Consider the following 18,603-nt stretch of genomic DNA (forward strand, 5'->3'; position numbering starts at 1 on the left):
AGACTCAGCGGCTTGACAGCCAAGAATGATTTACTGGCCTTTTTAGTTATAGGAGACAGACGACGTTTCAAACATGCATGGAGCAGGCCATTTGGAATATATGGAGCTATATGCATGTGTAAAGGTGTGATGTGTTGCACCTCATGCAGTCACAACGATAACATCAAGGTGAAAAACAATTTTCAAGCTATATTTTTTAGTTACTCATTTGAAATGCTGATCCAAATGAGACTGTTCCCAAAGGCAGCTGGGATTTGATTCCCCGTGTAGCTCTGTATCTGCTGCGTCTGTCAAAGTACATTTGACCAATTATAAACAGTAGCAAGCTGTGCGCTTCTTAATCTGAGGATGAGGAGAGCTTTATCACAAAGATTTATGACAGATACACAATATTCACCATCTTTCTTACACATGAATGTGCTTCAAGGGACCAGGATATTACTAATGAAAATGTCCATGCATTAATGAGATATTCATTAAGCATTAAGACCAAACAACTAAACAAAATGTAGCAAAACACATGAAGGTGTCTCAAGAAAGGTTTATGAGAGAACTGTACTTCATCTTGAGAATAAAACAAGAATAAACATTGTTAGTTGAAGTATCAACAGTAAAATATTCACAAAAATATTTGAGAAACTGGGTCCGAAAACATGTATTAAAAATTCAGCACCCTGGAAAGAACATGCCTTCTTTGAAGTATTTGCGCTGTCCGTGGTACTGAACGTTGAATACAAGGCTTAGGTCAGTGCTCTAGCCCAGCCGAATATGGTCTCTACTTCTGTTGACATGTGCATATTAGCCCATTACCTGCATTTCCCCTGGGCAGGGTAAGACATTTTTATTCATGCCATATACATATAGATTACATTTCCCCTTAAGCAGAGAAATCCAAAAAAAATACTATTATTGCAATAGGTTGCAACACCCAATTTTTCAGCATTTTTGTTAAACACTCATGAAAATACAAGCCTTTGCTGCCAGGCATGAACTCTGCTGTGGAATATATGTGCTGGCCTTTAAAGTCATCAGCTGGAGGTGCATTTAAAAAATAGGACGTATACAGTTTGACCTGTTCAACTATAACACAACCCCCAGTTTAATTTAAAAAGCACGCAAATGAAAGCACAAAAAAGGTGAAATGGATTTTCCTGATTCACAATGAACATAAAAAGGCACAGGGATGAAGGATGGCCATGTTGGATAAATACAGGGTTGAGCTGTAAGTTTACTTACACGATGAGATGATCAAATTAAAGTCAAACACAAGTGACTGGATACAGCTCTTCTTTGTTTTCAGACACAGAGGTTGACAGCTACAAGTGTTTTTAATCATCCCAGCATATCCAATCATTCCATTTCTGCAGATGAATTCACTCAGCTTGGCTTGCTGTCAAAAAAGCAGGCAATAACTTTAAATAATTAATGCGCCTAATCGCAATCCGATTTTCAGCTCACTTCTAATATGACCAATTTTCTTTATCTTCATAAAACGTTCGAAGCATAAAGCTGTCATGGTTGAAATGACAGAGCTGACCCTCCTGACTTTTTGAAACATGAGTCATTTATTGAAAGGCCTTGCAGCTCTACACATTCGCAGCATACAAAGGCGCTGGCTATAGACCTGGAGGCCTGCTGGAATATCTGGGTCTCTCTCTTTCTCAGAAACTTTCTGTAAAAAAAAAAAAAAAAAGTACCCAACTCAACCTAAGGAACCCAAGAAAGGCAAAGTCTTGTTATCTGAGATTTTTAACTGTCTTGATGCACCTTTTGAACATTGAGGTTACATTTATCAGACACCTTAATTGATTCTACAAAAACAACTAGTTGAGGATGATAGAGAAGGAGGGTTTGCCGCAAGCAATGGCAGAGTACGGAAAAGCATTTTTATATGTGTTCAACTATACAATAAAGCCATTATGCAGCTCTATTTGCTTCTCCGCTCTTTTGTTATCCCTTTTCTAGTCTGAGAAGTCCAGATGAGGAAGTAGGTCAGCTTGACATCCCATCTGTTTGTTTTGCACAAGACAGCAACCCTGCCCGCTCAAAACATTTTTCCAACACCAAGACAGATATGAATGAGACATCTTAGGTAGAAATGGTGCGGTGATCATATCCAACAGCAAATTCGACCCTTAAAGTACAAAGTGAGGATGTTTGAAATGAAAGTCTGTAGAAATAATTTCTATAATTGGCAAAATGCCATTGTGAATATAAAAAAAAAACTACAAGTATTTCCAGGTACAATGAAACCTTTCTAAACTGACCGTATTTTTTATTTTTTAATCTCATGTTGAAATGCTGTGTGAGCTAACGATTGCTGTAGATTCCCAAATGAAAATGTCCATTTCATTTAAGATTATGATTCATTTATTTAGCTTTCAGTCACAGCCTGCAGTCTACCCGTCCTCGCAAAATGAGATGTCAAGCCAATAGATCATCGCTAATTAGAGCATACTTGTGTGGTATGAAGGACACACAACAAAATAACTATGCAGACGTTGGCACTTGAGCAATCAGATAACATTTTTATGACACAAATCCAATGACATGTAGCACATTTGACAACAGCTTATCAATAGTGTGAATGTGTTCAACTATCAGATCTGATGTTTTTAGAAATCAGTAGAAAACAAAATGAAGACAGGTCAATCTCTCGACTGTTAAACTGGTGGGGGACACCTGTAATCCATTGCGCAATGACTCACAAATGTATGATCCAATTCATACACACACGACCGGCTGATACTGTCCGTGGTTAACAGAGAGGAATTTGATAGCCTCAGGACTTCCCTCGCCAAAACTCGGACAATACGCCCCACGATCCTCTATGAATTTTAAAACAGCAGGTTTTCAAAACAAGATAAATGAAAAATGATCTCTCACATTCATAGCGCAGATGATTGTGCTCAAAGGAAAATCAATGTACATCTTCAGTGAGTGGTTTACAGAAACCATATGAGAGGCCCGACAGATAATTAATCAACTTAATGTCGGTTTCACAGAAACTCATTCAGTAACATTTCTTTCCTTACAGCGCCGCTCTACAGTTTTGATTAACATTTCTGCAGAGTGAGAGTCGAGGAAAAGTGGGAAAGGTTAGTCGATTTATCCATCCGTGTCACTAATTCACTATTTAGCAGCCTTGGGACACTATTCTGAGTTCTGCTTATACTGCAAGTAACCTTGGCTGGGTTTGATTTGGCATCACATTTCCCATGATCATTGACTCATTCAGGAAAATAAAGGCATGAAGTTTTTACTTTCATCCCCTAAAACATAAAATATAGAGTTGACCTTCATTCATCTTAGATCAACACCTCTGCTCAGAGTCACACATGACTGATAATGTCAAGGACAACAGACTATCTAAAAACGATACCGACGGGTGAATCAACTACATAGCAGGAAACATTTTATTATGACAACTCTCTCAGATGTTGCTTTCCCCTTGTTGTCAACACGCTCGCCCTGTTGGTTACAGTCGCAGCCATTTGAATAATTGGTTTCAGAATCTGGAGTCGCAGTCCTGCAAATTCCATGCATACAAACAAGTTGAAGAGTGATTCTTCACCAGGGCGTGTTCAAAATATTGCAGCACAGAATGTATGTTTTATGAGCTCAGAAAATATGAAAACAACTAGGAGATTACCCTTGGGGATAAACAGGAAGGATTTGGTCAGGATGCTTGGCACTGGAACTTCCTTGTGTTTTTTTTTGTTTGTTTTTTTTAACTCATGAATGACTTCTCGACTTTATGCCATTTTTACTAAATATATAGTGTATTTTCTGCACTCAAATTAGCACCGCCTTGTTTTCAAAACCATTACCAAGCCCCACACTTGCACATTACAACTTAACTTCTGTAGTAAAGGATGTTATGAATGCAATAGAAATTTAGACGACTGAGAACGTCTGACACTGAAGATGTTGGCTAAAATAAGAGGTGGAGTTCAAAATATTTTACTGTACTGATCAGTCAGCTTCGTTTGAATGTGGACGCTGGCATAGCTTCAGTGAGTCTAAAGAACATCTAAACCCAAATGATTTAGGTCTAGACTTCTGTGTTGAGTATAGAATGCTCTGCAACATTAAGCACGGTTTTAGTCTTATGCCACACATGATTTTCAGCAACTTACAGAGTGTATAAAAGAAACTCGCTTTAAAATCTTGCAGGTATATCCATTGAGTCACAATCTACTGGTTTTCCAAAAAATAAAAATGATGAAACAGTATAGTGATTAGATTGAAAAACATATGGACTGGCTTCAGAACATAGCCTTGTTACCTGGGCTCATGACACTGCATTAAAGGCTCGACATATCCACACAGTTGTTTTTGGGTAGTTGCACAATTAGATTTGGCTCCGGTTGATAGTTGGGCAGGGCGGTGATGCACTGTTCAGACAATTTCAATCAAATACATTTAATCTAGAGATATAACAGTCCATGCAGCAATGCTTTTCTATCATTTTTTGACAGTATTCCATTACAAAGCGACACTAAGAAAGCATGCGCAGTAACAGGACCTTAAAATTAACGTTTAATCTTTCAACCTCTCCCCATACGTTTCCTATACTGTGACATTTCAAAACACCTCAAGGCCTGTCAGGATGAGAAAGACAAAATTTGGTCACTTTGTTCACAACCCTAACAGATGATGACGGTAATGTTAACCAACACCTGTTATATACTCAGATTTTAAAAACCCAACAATCATGTTGTTTTGGATGGTTGGCAAAATAAATGCACATGATTTTAAGAGAACACTTTGTTCTTAACAAGAAAAAAAAAATAAAAATAAAGATACAATAACAAGTGTAGATATTTGAATTTTTTTTGTCAACAGACCAATGCATGGAAGGTACTTCCACTGTTCCATCGTACCCCAGCAGCAGTTTGTGATGCTGGCTGTAAATCAGTTTCACACAAATTTTGGGATTTTACTTACACACACACACACACACACACACACGTTATATAAACAAGTCAACTAGGAAGAGCTAATCAGCCAGTCTAATAAAAACCACCTGTGTGGGTTTTAACATGGGATTACAGGTCTTTGAAGCACTGGTACATTATGATATTTTACCTTGCCACAGCAGGGGAAGCACAGGTGGAATTAATTACCTTAATTCAGACATTTCTACTTACTGTCACACAGTCATTCCACTGAAAGAAAACATAATACAGATTACAGTAGAGCAATGGAATCAGGACGGCTCCTAAAAAGAGGGGGAAAAAATTAAAATAACTTTAGCTAAGATCAGAGTGAGTTTGCATATCAACTTTTTTTCCCCTATATAAAAAGGTATGTTTGAAACTCCACGTATATCTCGTCAAACACTACAAATGTCTTTTGCATCCGAAACAAACGTGCTTAAAGCTGCCGTCGGCAGGTTTTCAAAATTCCGAGTCTAGAGTCTGAAAATTCGAACTGATACAACTTTCAGGTCCCTCCCCCAACCTCTACCAAGCTCCAAACCCCTCCCCCTCTGTGGACGAGGTTGTGCACGTGAGTTCACACCAGTGTGCGCGCACACAAGCTGGGGGCTCGATAGCAGCGTGTGCACAAGCTGTGATTGACAGGTAGGTAACGTAATTGGTTAAAAACAGCCGGGAGCGCTCGATTTTTGCGAGCACGATTACAGGCTTTAGAGGGAGCTACAGAATTCTGGATTTTTCCTAAACAGCCTATTTATTATTCTACTTCCAGAATCCCATGACAGTTCATATGAGTAAAAAAAAGTTGCCGACGGCACCTTTAACGTGGACATTTCCATGCATTTCCATAGCATCAAGACTACAGAGACTCTTTACAACTGCACAAAAATAAACTGTGGACCAATTATTTGTAGAGGGAATAAAATGATTAAATATGGCAACTGTTGTTTGTTAAAGCTTGCCAGAAACATTACATTGACTGCGTCACTTGGTGACCAGCTTTATGGAACAAGGTTCGTGAAGCCCAGTGGCTAATGTTACTGTTAGAGGGTTTTCTAATTCACTTTTCGGACAGAGTTGTTAAAGATAAATGCAAGCCAACTAGAAAGGAGAATGTATTGCTCATTTAACAACGCTTACTGCTGCTCAGAAGAAATATCCAGCTTCCTAAAAGCCTCAGAGACCCATTGGTTCCTTAAACATTTTTGCCACCGGGAGAAAAGTAAAAGGAACCGGAACTGCACGGTGGTGTGGTGGTTAGCACTGTTGCCTCACAGCAAGAAGGTTCCAGGTTCAACTCCCAGCTGGGGCCTTTCTGTGTAGAGTTTGCATGTTCTCCCTGTGTATGTGTGGCTTCCTCCCACTGCATGTTAAGTTAATTGGTGTCTCTAAAAATTGTCCTATTTCTATAGTTGTTTGTCTCTGTGTGGACTGGAGGTCTGTCCAGGGTGTACCCTGCCTCTGCCTCTTGCCCCTTGACCGCTGGGATAGGCTCCAGCCCCCCCGCGACCCGACCGACGGATTCAACGGTATAGAAAATGGATGGATGGATGGATTTCTGCCATGAATGTGTCAGCAGAATGGGGTTTGTGACATGACAGAGATTGATTTAGCTAAATAGAATAAATATTTGTTGGTTACTACATAAAACTTTCAGGGGGTGGCTTGTATTTGAGAATGTAAAAGCAGCTGCTTAAATGTGAGACTTGTACATAAATATCACTGCAAAAAGCATAGTGCCCTGGCAGACGGAAACTTCCAAAGAAAAATAAAAGCCACTTAACCTCCAGAACTACGGAACAGATTTCGCAGAGCCACTGTGTCAAAGTAAAAAGAAAAAAATAATGCTTTTGATTTAAAGGTCGTCCTCTGTCGTTCCCTCTGGAGAAATTATCTTGAGCAGGCATGCCACATTTGTCCTGGTCAGGGGAGGTTATCGTAGCCTTTCTGTTTCCATTCTGAAATTAAATCAAGAACATGAGAACAGACAGTATAAAGTAGAATGCTGCCTTCCAAAGAGCTTCAGCTGTGGCTGTGCTGTGGGAGGACGCTATTTTGATTACTGTCAAGTCCTAGTAATAGCAAGAACTGTGACTTACATAATCACACTTACAATGAATGTTTCAAACGTCATCTACAGCATAGCTGCTCCCCAGCAAGGCGGATCATTTTAACAACAGTTCCACATGCCTGTAGGTTCACAAGATTCAAACTGAGTGGATGTTAGGAACGTGTTTGCTCAGCTAATAGCTTTGCTGATAATACTTTCTTTGAAGAATTTTGAGTTGCAGAATTGGTGTGGAAACATTTTTATACGAACAAATAAGAAGGAAGTTGCTTTCCTTTGTAATACTCCATATAGTGGCGTCATATTGTCTTTTCCTGAGTTTTACACAGTTTGAGAAGTGAATAGACAAGTCTGTGAGGCACAGCATTAACCTCAAGTTTAAAGAAGTCCAGTCTGAAGTCAGAAGTGACAATATGTCAATGTGTCTCTGTTTTGGTGGTTGGGTGTCAGATCATCAGCTCGATAATTTGGGCCAATAAACTAGCAGGTAAGAAAGCTGGAGGCATTCTATTTGACATTATTCCCTGAAATACACGTGCACTGGAGATGCCCAGCTTCTCTCATTACCAGCGTGTGTATTGATCATTCATTGACTGCCTGTGAATTACTTGCAGACAGCAGCTTCGTGGTGGCTAAGCAATTTGAACTCCTGAGTTCAGTGTCAAGTCCGTGCGCACTTGTGCTGACATTCTGCTCAGTCTCGGGTGTTTTGTATATGTTTCCTCAATCGAAGACAGCTCATTTGATCTGACTACAAACAGCTTTCTTTCAAAGACAGGCTTTAGAGAGCTGCACTCTAAATCTATGTTTTCAATCGGATGAACAATTTTTTTTCCAAGACAGTGATGACATGGCAACTTTTATACACCCGTGGACAAATTACTGAGTGGACCAAACAGGACACACAGGCCCAGGGGCCTAGACAGTCAGCAAGGCCCTAATCCTATAAATATGACATACATATGGGCAACCACAAAAACCATGAAATGATACAAATAAGACACTAAATCATTGTTATGAAAATGGGACAAATGAAGTCATAAAGAGAGGTAAAATGACCCCAAATGAACAAAACACATGGAAATACCAATCTTGTCTGCTTATTTTATGGTTATGTCTGTGAATTTCACTCTCAGCGCATCAATAGGATGAGTGCGGCCTTTTCCATATTGTTGTTACATAAACCATTCAGCAAAAAACAGCTCCTATCATCAGACTGAGCATCTTATGTTCAGTGTTCATGGAGATACACGGGGCTGCCACGTTGTTGACGGCGCTGGATATATGCATACACAGTTCATCTTCTGTGATGTCATCACGTGCATATATTGAGAGGTTACGTAAATCATGTTCCGTGATATTCTCCTGTAGAATGGACGAGTTATAAATACATTTGCAGGCATGTTTAAAAATAGAATGGATTTGAAATGTATGTTTTCGTGCACCCTCTAATTTATGCATGGGAAATGATAAAAACACACAAATGCATAACTTGCACACTCACACAAAAAAAACACCGGAAACTTAAAATCACTGCAAAAGGACAAACACACATACATAACTACAGAACAGACTATAACTTCACACTCCGTTGCACAGCAGTGTATTGTCATGCCGCCTTAATCGTGATGCAAGACAAACACTGAAAAGAAAATTTCTCATATCACTAATGATTGTAAAGACCTATGTACACAAATAACTGAATCAAATACCCTCTATAACATAACACACACAATCAAGAACAGTATGTTCGGTTTTATAATGTACTGACTGCTGTTTGAGCGCATTATTCACAACAGTAGGGAACATCCAAAAATGTTTTTGCAGGCAAATAGCTTAACAAATGAAAGCCATGAAAGATAGATGAGGAAGTCAGTGCTTCATTCATATTTGATAGCAGGGCTTAAGATGCATTTCCCAACCAACACAACAAGCCCCACACTGTCAGACCCAGAAATAATGAGCTTGAAGGAGCATCTGTGATGGCAGAGGTGTGTGTGTGTGTGTGTGTGTGTGTGTGTGTGTGTGTGTGTGTGTGTGTGTGTGTGTGTGTGTGTGTGTGTGTGTGTGTGTGGCTGCGTGTGTGGAATCCACTTCCTTTGGAGGAAAAAAGGAAATACCAAAAAGAAAATTGTTTGAAATCTTGTATGAAGACTTGTTGTAGGCCTACATTGGGGATTAGGCCATTTCTAGTTGTAGTTATGTGTAAGCCTCAAGAAAATGAATGGGCGCAAGTCAATGTTGTGTCCTCCGTAGTGTTGGGAACGGGATTCTAAGAGCATGGTTGTGTGCATATAAATAGATTGTGCAAGACACTGGCTAGGAAATGCTGTCCTACAATTTGACAGGTGGACAGCTGTTGTCTTTTCTGCCACATCATTTCATGTGCTCAGATCAGAAAGAGGGTCAGCACTTAAGACAACTGAGTCATACTCGCAGCCTTCTGAGGACACATTTTGACCCACATACATAGAAATGCTTTTAAGCACTTTCTGCCGTCACATTTCATCACAAATTACACAAATCGAGATTTTCTTTTTCAAAGTATATTAAATTTAACCGGCAAGCAAGGATACACACACCTATAGGTTTCTGTCCTCTGTGTGTGGCCCCTGGTACTGACTGAGCCCCTCCTCCCCGTCTTCCAGTCAATCGGGTATCAGATCAGCTGATGCTGCTGGATCGATGAAGAGGCAGGCAGACTCTTTATTAGAAGTCCCTGGGGACAGGCTACCTGTCGCTCACTCACCAACTCCTCTCTGGTAGGAGCTCCTTAGAGTGCTTGAGGCTGTTTCCGCAATAGATTTTGTGTTCCAATTGCTTTTATCACATCTTTTGTGTGTTCTCCTCATGAAAGTATCCTACCAGTGAGACAGAACTACATGCTGTACCTGTGGCTGTATTGACACCCATCAGGACTGCTCTTCTGATCTGCGGGCTCCAGATATGGACATGATGAGACACTCTGATTCCATAACCATGCCCTTCAGACTTTGTAGGCAGAAAGAAGTGATGATTAAAGTAGGCAAAGAAGTACAAAATAACAAACTGGGAGAACGTTGTGGACAAGAAGAGAGATGATTTCATTAAAGGGACACCTGTAAGTGGTGAGCAACTCAGTTCATATAAAAGAAGTTGTAGGGGAAGAGAATATAACTGTGTCCTCTGACTTGTCTTTGTAAATCTGATGATCGGCTGCTTGGATTGAAAACCCCCAATGTTGAGGTCGTGAATTTGAAGCATTTTCATTGTTGTTTGGTTCAGAATTACTCAAACAAATCGCTTGTCTATGCCACTTCGCTTGTGAACTATTAAAAGGTGAAGCATCACTCAAAGACAAAATGAGAAGGGGAAAGCACATTTATACATATGGTATGCTGAAGAAATCGAAGGCTAATCATCGTTTTGTGCAGTTAATCAAAGAGCTGCTGCGGGAAGCAGTTTGCATGTAACCTGGCCAACCGCACTGGCATATTCAGCTTCCCCCCCTTCAACATTGCACAAAGGTCTAATAGCTGTGGCACTTGAGCTTGATGAAAGCAGGGCGGTGAAAGCAGAGTTAGGCAGTCAGAAGAGTTGGCCCTGCTCTCTGCCACTCCTCCACATGTCTGCAGGCTCATTACCAGCAACAGACTTCATGACCGCAGCTCTACACGCATCATTTCCATAATACCACTGAATATTGCTCACCTGTCACTTTTGGGACAGTAAAGTGGACATTCATATAGTCATGGGAGAACCTGTAGTTGAGCTTTCAGTAGTAAAAAGTAGGCTGTTATATGCATTTCTGTGCGCCTGTAGCAAATGTCAATGTTTTTCATGTGGGCTTATGTTTTGTGTTTATGCCAAAAGCTTGCAAAACTCTGTCACATTAAAAGGTAGGTAAAGGTATATCGCCATTGTAGCGTATGGTGGTTTGCGTGCGTACAGTGTCAATGTATGTCAGCTTATGTGACTTGGTAGATACACACTGATTTAACCCACAGCCCTGAGAGATTTGGGGTTCCACACTCCAAGGAAGTGCCCAAGAGCAAAGGGGTTGGATGCTACCACAGAGATCCACCCTGCAGGGGTTTCGGAGGTTAGAAACCACAAGCAATTAGCTATCATCTTACTGTGTGACTTTCCTGCTTCTTCACTCTCCGCTGAGAGATTTCCGGAGCCCTGCGAGGCTGAGCCTTATTGATCGGCACACTGGAAAGGTCAGTGACTTGGCTCACTGCCGGAACACCCCTCTGCTCTGGCATTCACTGGAACTCTGCACCCACTATGCTGCTGCCCAACCAGGCTGGCACCATGTGTCTAAGATACAGCATCCTCTCTAATTACATAGGGAAAACTACACTACAGCATGTGCATTCACCACTAGCAATGTCTCACTTAGCATTTGCATTCACTGTCTTAGTTTAACTTTTTAGCATGATAATATTTGCAAAGAATGTCAAGCAGTTTTGGTTACCTTCATCTGCACAGGAGGGCTAAGAGATGATTAGAAGTAACTTGTTCTGTATCAGCAGGGAGCAGCATCTTGAAATGTTAGTCAGAACTTATAGTCACATCAAAGTGAAAGCAGAATGGAGTTTAGACGGGATACACCCCATGTGGGAGTGAAACCGCATCAAGAGACATCCCCTGATGAATATGTTTTATCCGGGCTGAATAAAGAATCAGCTCAATGATTTAGATGATTAACACCGTGTGTGTGCTGCATCTATCTTAGATAAATTTCTCTTTCCGGGGTAGTTGCTTGTCTGTCCGACCAAGCACATCATCACCACATCAGTAATGAATTATGCAGAGGCGGGGATAGTTTTTTTTTTTCTCCCAGACTTGGCGACTGCTAAAGAACTCTAAGTGCTGTCTCTCTTTTAAAAGAACATTAGCCAGTTCCTTGATGCTTGTGCTCGAAGCATGACTGCTTTCCTGCAACTGTATTTCCCCCGTTGCCAGTTTCTTACCCACTGCCTCTGCACCAACAGATAGAATTAATAGACAACAATTAATAACACCATGCCAGGAAATTACAGAAAAACAGCATTTTCATTTAAATCCCCAATAAAATGTGTGCGTACTAGCAACCCCACTGAAAAAATAATTTAAAAAAAAAAGCTTAGATCATGTGCTTTTCACAGTTTAATGTCTATTTGTATTTGTTTTACAAAGAAAACAGTCATGGAAACCCAAAAGTGTCTTCAACATATGGAAGACCATCACAATTAGCTTACACAGCTGAGACTGGCACTGCGAAGGGATGAGACGTTTAATTCACACATGACTACACCCAGACAGCTAGGGATCTGTTCATTTGACCTGCATCACTAACCCCCTTAAGTGAAAAAGCCCCTCAAGAGAGGGCAGAATTCAATTTAATCATACACTGTGAAAAGCAATGTCAGTGTCTTTAGCACTCCAAACCATGAGCATGTAAAGGTGTTGGACTCGTTTCATCTCCTGGGAGAATGGGGATGAGAGGTCGGCATCACTCAGTCAGATCTCGCTTGGCCATTTGTGAGCAGCACGTGTACAGCACTCATATAATTTTACAAGAACACCTGAGGAAGTTTACAGTATAGAATAAATCATATCTATAGCCTCTCCCTGAGGTTTAACAGTCTGGTTGAGGAACAGATGATCATTCACTTTGACCTGAGACTGGAGATTTCTGAATGCTGGGATACATTTTACATCCAAAAGAGATTTTTCAGAATGATTTCACATTCTTATAGATGAGATTCTAATTTTGGTCAATAAAAAATGTTTTTAAAAAAGCTTAATGTTTCCCAACTAAATATACATTGCAGTAAATATACCACTTCCAAATATCACAAATTCATCATCCAACTTTTCATTCTCATTAAAGTGAGCCGATCTATATCATCGTTGCCCCTGAAACTGTAAACATTCTGAAATAAAACTGGTGAGGTGGCGGTTAGCACTGTTATCTCACAAATCTCGTTTTGTGTGCCACTGCATGGATCCACGCCCACAGACAAAAACACATTTGACTTTGGTTAACTGGTGATTCTGACAGACCGAAAGTATGAGTTAGAGCCTGCGTGGCTGTCGGTCTCTCGGTGTTAGCCCTGTGAAATAAAAAGCACTGACAGCCCATCCAGGCTGTACCCTGGCTCTCGCCCCACGACAGCTAAGAAGGCTCCAGCCCTTAAAAGGGTGACGTGAGTGTAGGAAATGGATGGATGGATGGACGGGTCCAAGGCTCCAGAGTTCAGTGAATATGACGCTGAAAACATTGGTCGTTATTTTAAAATAGTTCAAGATTTTTTATTCCATCTTGAACCTTGTGACATTTTTCATCTGTCGGTATACTAGTCTATGTTATATACTGTATTTTTCTTGTTAATTTGCATTTCTTAGCTTTCAGTATTCAATATTGTCTTTACAATGAGATGCATTACCATTTTCAGTTTTTCCTTTTTATTCAGCATGTTAAAGAATTTTGTGTGCACATGAAAGGTCCGCGTGAGTTCCAAAGACCAAAGTCCTCCGAAGAAGCTGCTCCTTAACTGCTTTCAGTCCAGGTTTTTGGTTCTTTCATGCGACTTGCCAACGTCACAGTATAACACATTTGCACAGCGCCTTCCACGTGTCCACTTTAACACACCCGATGTAAAGAATGAGCAGCTGTCTGCACTCCACTGTTTTTGACCTACCGGATCAGATGTTCAGCCTGAGGACATCAGGTGCTCAATTTTTATCATCATAATTATCCGTGAGATTAGAACAAAAGGCAAATTCGTTGTTTTTTTTTTTAACAGGCATTCATAGTTTCTCAAGTTCATTATGCAAAACTTGGAACTCTTAAAACATGTCTGGGCCACTTTGTGGACCTGAACACAACTTGTGTGTTGATCAAACATATCTCATATTATGAGTTTGATCAAAACACTGTGTCAGGAAAAATAAATCAACCTCTCAAATCTAATTTTGTCCAAAGGAAAATACATACTGTAGCCTATATTTCCCTGGGGAGGGAGGAGGCAGTCCATTTAGCAAGTAATCAAGTAATCTTATGAAGTGAAATGAATGAAGTGGGGTGGAACTGTTAATCGCCTGCGGAGGCATTTTATCCCATAGGAACCCATTTAAGAGGAATTCTGACGATGTAGGTTATTCTGAGAGACGCTGTGAAAGATCACAGCCTGGCGGGGTGTGAATTGACATGACTGTGGTGCTCTTATTTGCAAAATACATCCTTTTTTTGGGGGGGGGGGGGGGGGGTTTGAATGGCTTTTACATTGGAAAAGAGACACAAGGAAATCAGAAATTGACAAACATGATAACGTTAAACTTCCACATATAGGATCACAGTCAAGAGGGCTGCCTTGATTCCTATTTTTATCAGATTCCATGTCAACTCCACATAACGCATACTCGTATTTCTCAGCTCTGCCATGTCTGTTCACTGTGTGAGAGAAAAGAGTGACAGACTCCATTTTTTTGTGGACAAGTGTGACACGGGCTGCGACTGTTCCCGCTCTCACCATGGTAATGCCTCTCCTAATTAAAATCCATCTGCGGTGTCACCATGAATATCACACAAGATCTGCATCGTGCCATGGGTGCCGTGGTCAAAGCCATGCACAAAATGCCCAAATGTAGGAATTAAAAGTGAAATATGTGTTGTGGGTCGCATTTCTAACGAACATTTTCTTCTTTTTGGGGCTCAGTTCTCAGTTCCTCAGTTCTTCTGGTCAATTTAATCTAGGAATTAATTTCACTTTTTCAAAAAACATGTTACATATCAAAAGTCTCCATGAAATCAAAGTTGAAGGGCTTTTGTACCCAAAGAGATCTCTTACACTACATGTCACCTGCAAACTGGTATGTGTCTTATGGTGGGTGGGACTTCAGGAGTCAGCTGGGTGAAGGACATAAGACAGGGCAGATACACAAAATACAGCCAAGGACACAAAATCGAAAAACGACTAAGCGCCATAAGTAACAGAACAGAGCACAAACAAAAGACGTGGTGAGGATATTATCATCCAAAACATAGAAAACCAGGTGTAAGGGACATATAGGTTGATGTCCCTTCCCATCCTAAGAAGGCTCCAGCCCTTAACAGGGTGACGTGAGTGTAGGAAATGGATGGATGGATGGACGGGTCCAAGATGTCTAAAACCTCTGGAGTTTGGAGATGTTATTACTGCGCAACTACACCATTTCTGCGACGCTTCTGGGGAAGGCTATGGTACAGTCACTTACCTGCTGTTACAGAATGAGCACCTCCAAATGCACAGTGCTTTCATTATGGGAAAGGCTTGTGTTGCCCCACTGAAGTCAGTTACAATTCCAAGAATGGAACTGTTACTGCTTAAAAACCAGCCTTCATTACCACCTGGAGAGTTCCAAACAGCAGACCTGTATGCACAGAGAAGATGGAGACCAGTACATATCTGATCTGTTCTGGAAGCACTGGACAAAGGAGTACCTGCCTCTGTTACAGGAACGACAGAGATGGACTGGGGTCCAGAGAAACCTTGTCGCAGGAGATCTAGTTTTGCTTATGGATAGTACTGCACCTCGTAATTCTTGGATTATGGGACATGTTTTTCAAACCTTTCCGGATCGAAAGGGGTTTGTGCGTCTAATTCGGATTAAAAAAGGGGAAACAGTTGCTTGGACAGACCCATATCCAAGGTGTGTTTGTTGTTGGAGGAGGCAGCATGAGGACTTAGCTGACCTCTTAGGACTTTGTGTTTTCCGGACTTGAACTGGACTTTGTACTAATCGGTCATAGAAAAGACCAGAAGAAAGATTATTCTGTGTGATGACTTATTCATGAACTTGAGCAATTTATTAAACATTTTTGCATTTTCTGAAATTTATGTGATTTATTTATGTCCCCTATTGTATTTGAAATAGGACTTATTTGGTGTGACCTAATAATTCGGGGCTGGTGTGTAAGGGACATATAGGTTGATTATGAGGAGCACAATGAGTATGAGTGTGTGTGTGTTGCAGAGGGGGTGGCTCACATGGGAGTAGGCGTGTGTGCGTGCGGAGGTGTGTGTGCATAAGATGTGAGAGAGTCAGGGTCACGCCACGCCACATTTATTCATTCATCACTTTTTGTATCCGTTTAATCCTCTGGTTTTCATCTTTACATTAATCCATATTTGCTGCGCTGTGATAACTCTGTGCGGTTTGATTATAATAAATGCAACAAAAGCATATTTTGGATCTCAGCGTATCTCTTGCCATAAACCAGTAGCGCGTCACAAATAAAGGAACCTGAGGACCCAACCTTAAACTCTGAGCGGCTAAAAGGTTTGTGTTGGAAGCCGGAACACCAGGCAATGAAAATACAGAAGAAGGAAATGACTGAAAAATACAGATGTGTGACCATAAGGAATTTCCCCCAGATATAAAACAAGGACATGAAGCACAGCTAAAAGAATGCTTAGGGAAGCGGAAAAAGAGAGCAGAAGTAAAGCTGACGAGAATTACATCTTCAAAAAAACCACAAAAATCCACTCATCAGCCGGAAAATATTAAAACCACTGACAACTCAAGTGAGTATCACTGCTCATCTTGTCATGGTGAAATGTTCTGCAGGGAAAACCTGCACCCCGGGATTCACGTGAGGTTTTGACAAAAATTCAATAAGGGAGATCTGATCTCTTCCTCATTCTTGCCACTTGGGCTTTTCCACTGCTGCCGGTCCCATCCCCCCCACAATGTCAAACCATCCACATTAATTATGACATCACTGCTTTGGTCCAGTGGTCTTCTTGCTTTCTTTTTCACCAAACCAATCAGTTTCTCTTCCATCCTCTTTAATCTCACCTCTGCTGTCATTCTCCTTCCAGACCGTGTTTTCCCAGGCATCCCACCTCGTCCCAAACTTAACCGTCTTCCAGTTTCCCAAGATGGGGCCTCAACAGAAGCGTTCCTATCACGCATCATGCCATGTTCCACATTGATGCAGGATTGGGGTCTAACCACCGAACTTTGCTCTAATTCCTTGTACACCAAGCTTTTTCCAGTTAGTGTACACCAATACATTTGTGACAACCTTTCCCCTGATATCTTATTATTGAAATGGATGTTATTTTGGCATTTTCCACATAAATACTGTAACAAAAATTTTTTTTTTAAATCAAATGGCATGAGAACGTGAGCATGCTCAGAAACCACCTGTGTTCTTCAGTCTGCAGCAGAGCGCCTCTGATCAGTATCATCTGCGTAGCAAGTGTAAGTGATAACTGAAGGACTTGTACAGTGATATCAGTAACAAAGCAACAGTCTGCTAATTCATAGCTTCACTCTGAATGTGGCACAAACACCTTCACGATTAAAGTCAAATATTTGCATACTTTTTCTGATGATCAACACTTCTGCGCAGGTTGAGAATGATAACATAAGAATCTTTAAATAAACAAAGCAAGTTGGCAGACTATCAGCTAATTCCACCAAGACCTTGGCACTGAGTGTATGAATTTTGGATTACGATTACTGCACTGCAGAAGGTGAAAAGCACGTTTTTTTGTTTGCTTGTTGTTGTTTTTTCTACCGGAAAGCCAAGCCTCCACAAGTCAGTTCCTGATGATGTCCAACTCAACAGGAAAACAGAGGGGAAGACTCAAGGCAGATATGCAACAAGTAATCCGCCTTTGATGCTTTTTTGGCTGGTTTTACAGACATGGATTAGATGAGCTTGATCCTACACTGAAGCAGGCTTTCAGCTGAAAAAGGCTCTAAGTCGGGGCACGTCTGTGAGACTGGCCCCTTAAGTGTTTGGAGAATTATCATCATTTGTTTCCATTTCCACGGTGCTCAAGTGGAACTTAAGTATTTTCACATCAGTGCTGTTTCTGTGGGGCCATAAAACATTTATTTCTTGCTCACATCTTAATGTCTTTTATGCAGTAAAATCAATTGTGAGCTGCTGGTCTTTCACACTTGGGTTCAATCTTATTTCTTTTCATCTGGCATAGAAAGCTGGCGATGTGAGCTGCTCCTTAAATTTTTGTCCTGCACACCGAATTCCATGAGAACTATCAGATCTGTCAATTGGAATTAACACACGATACAGCAAATATGACTGCAGTTTTGCTCTGATCTAACTACTGAACAGAAGTGTTGTTGGTTATTGCTGATGACTGATGTAAGACTTAAATCACCGCATGATCCACTGAAATAAGATGTCAGCGAGCGGGAGTAAATAAAAAATGCAATTCTATCTCTGTATCTAGGCCTCACATGTTTTCTGCACCGTCTGGAGTCCCTACTGAAAGTGAAAGTGTGTCATGTAGCTTATGCAGCCAACAGCTACTGCTCCTGAGCCGTTCTGGGTATTGAGGATTGCATAAACCAAACCTACATGCAGTGAGAAAATGGCTTCAAATCAGTGTTTGTGTGTGTGTGTAGCTCCTCCTATGGTTCCCTCGCTCCCTGACAACTGAAGCCTGAGCATCTCTGAAGACTTGCACCATGGGGAGCCTTGTTTTGCATTACCATTAAAGACACATATGTGGTGTGAGAGGCTGTAAAGTCGCATCCACACACGGGATCAAAAACTACGCCTACGTTGTGTGAGCAGACTGTGACAACTTGCAGTGTTTCTGT

This window comes from Odontesthes bonariensis, chromosome 18 (assembly GCF_027942865.1).
Source record: "Odontesthes bonariensis isolate fOdoBon6 chromosome 18, fOdoBon6.hap1, whole genome shotgun sequence".
Lineage (NCBI taxonomy): Eukaryota > Metazoa > Chordata > Actinopteri > Atheriniformes > Atherinopsidae > Odontesthes > Odontesthes bonariensis.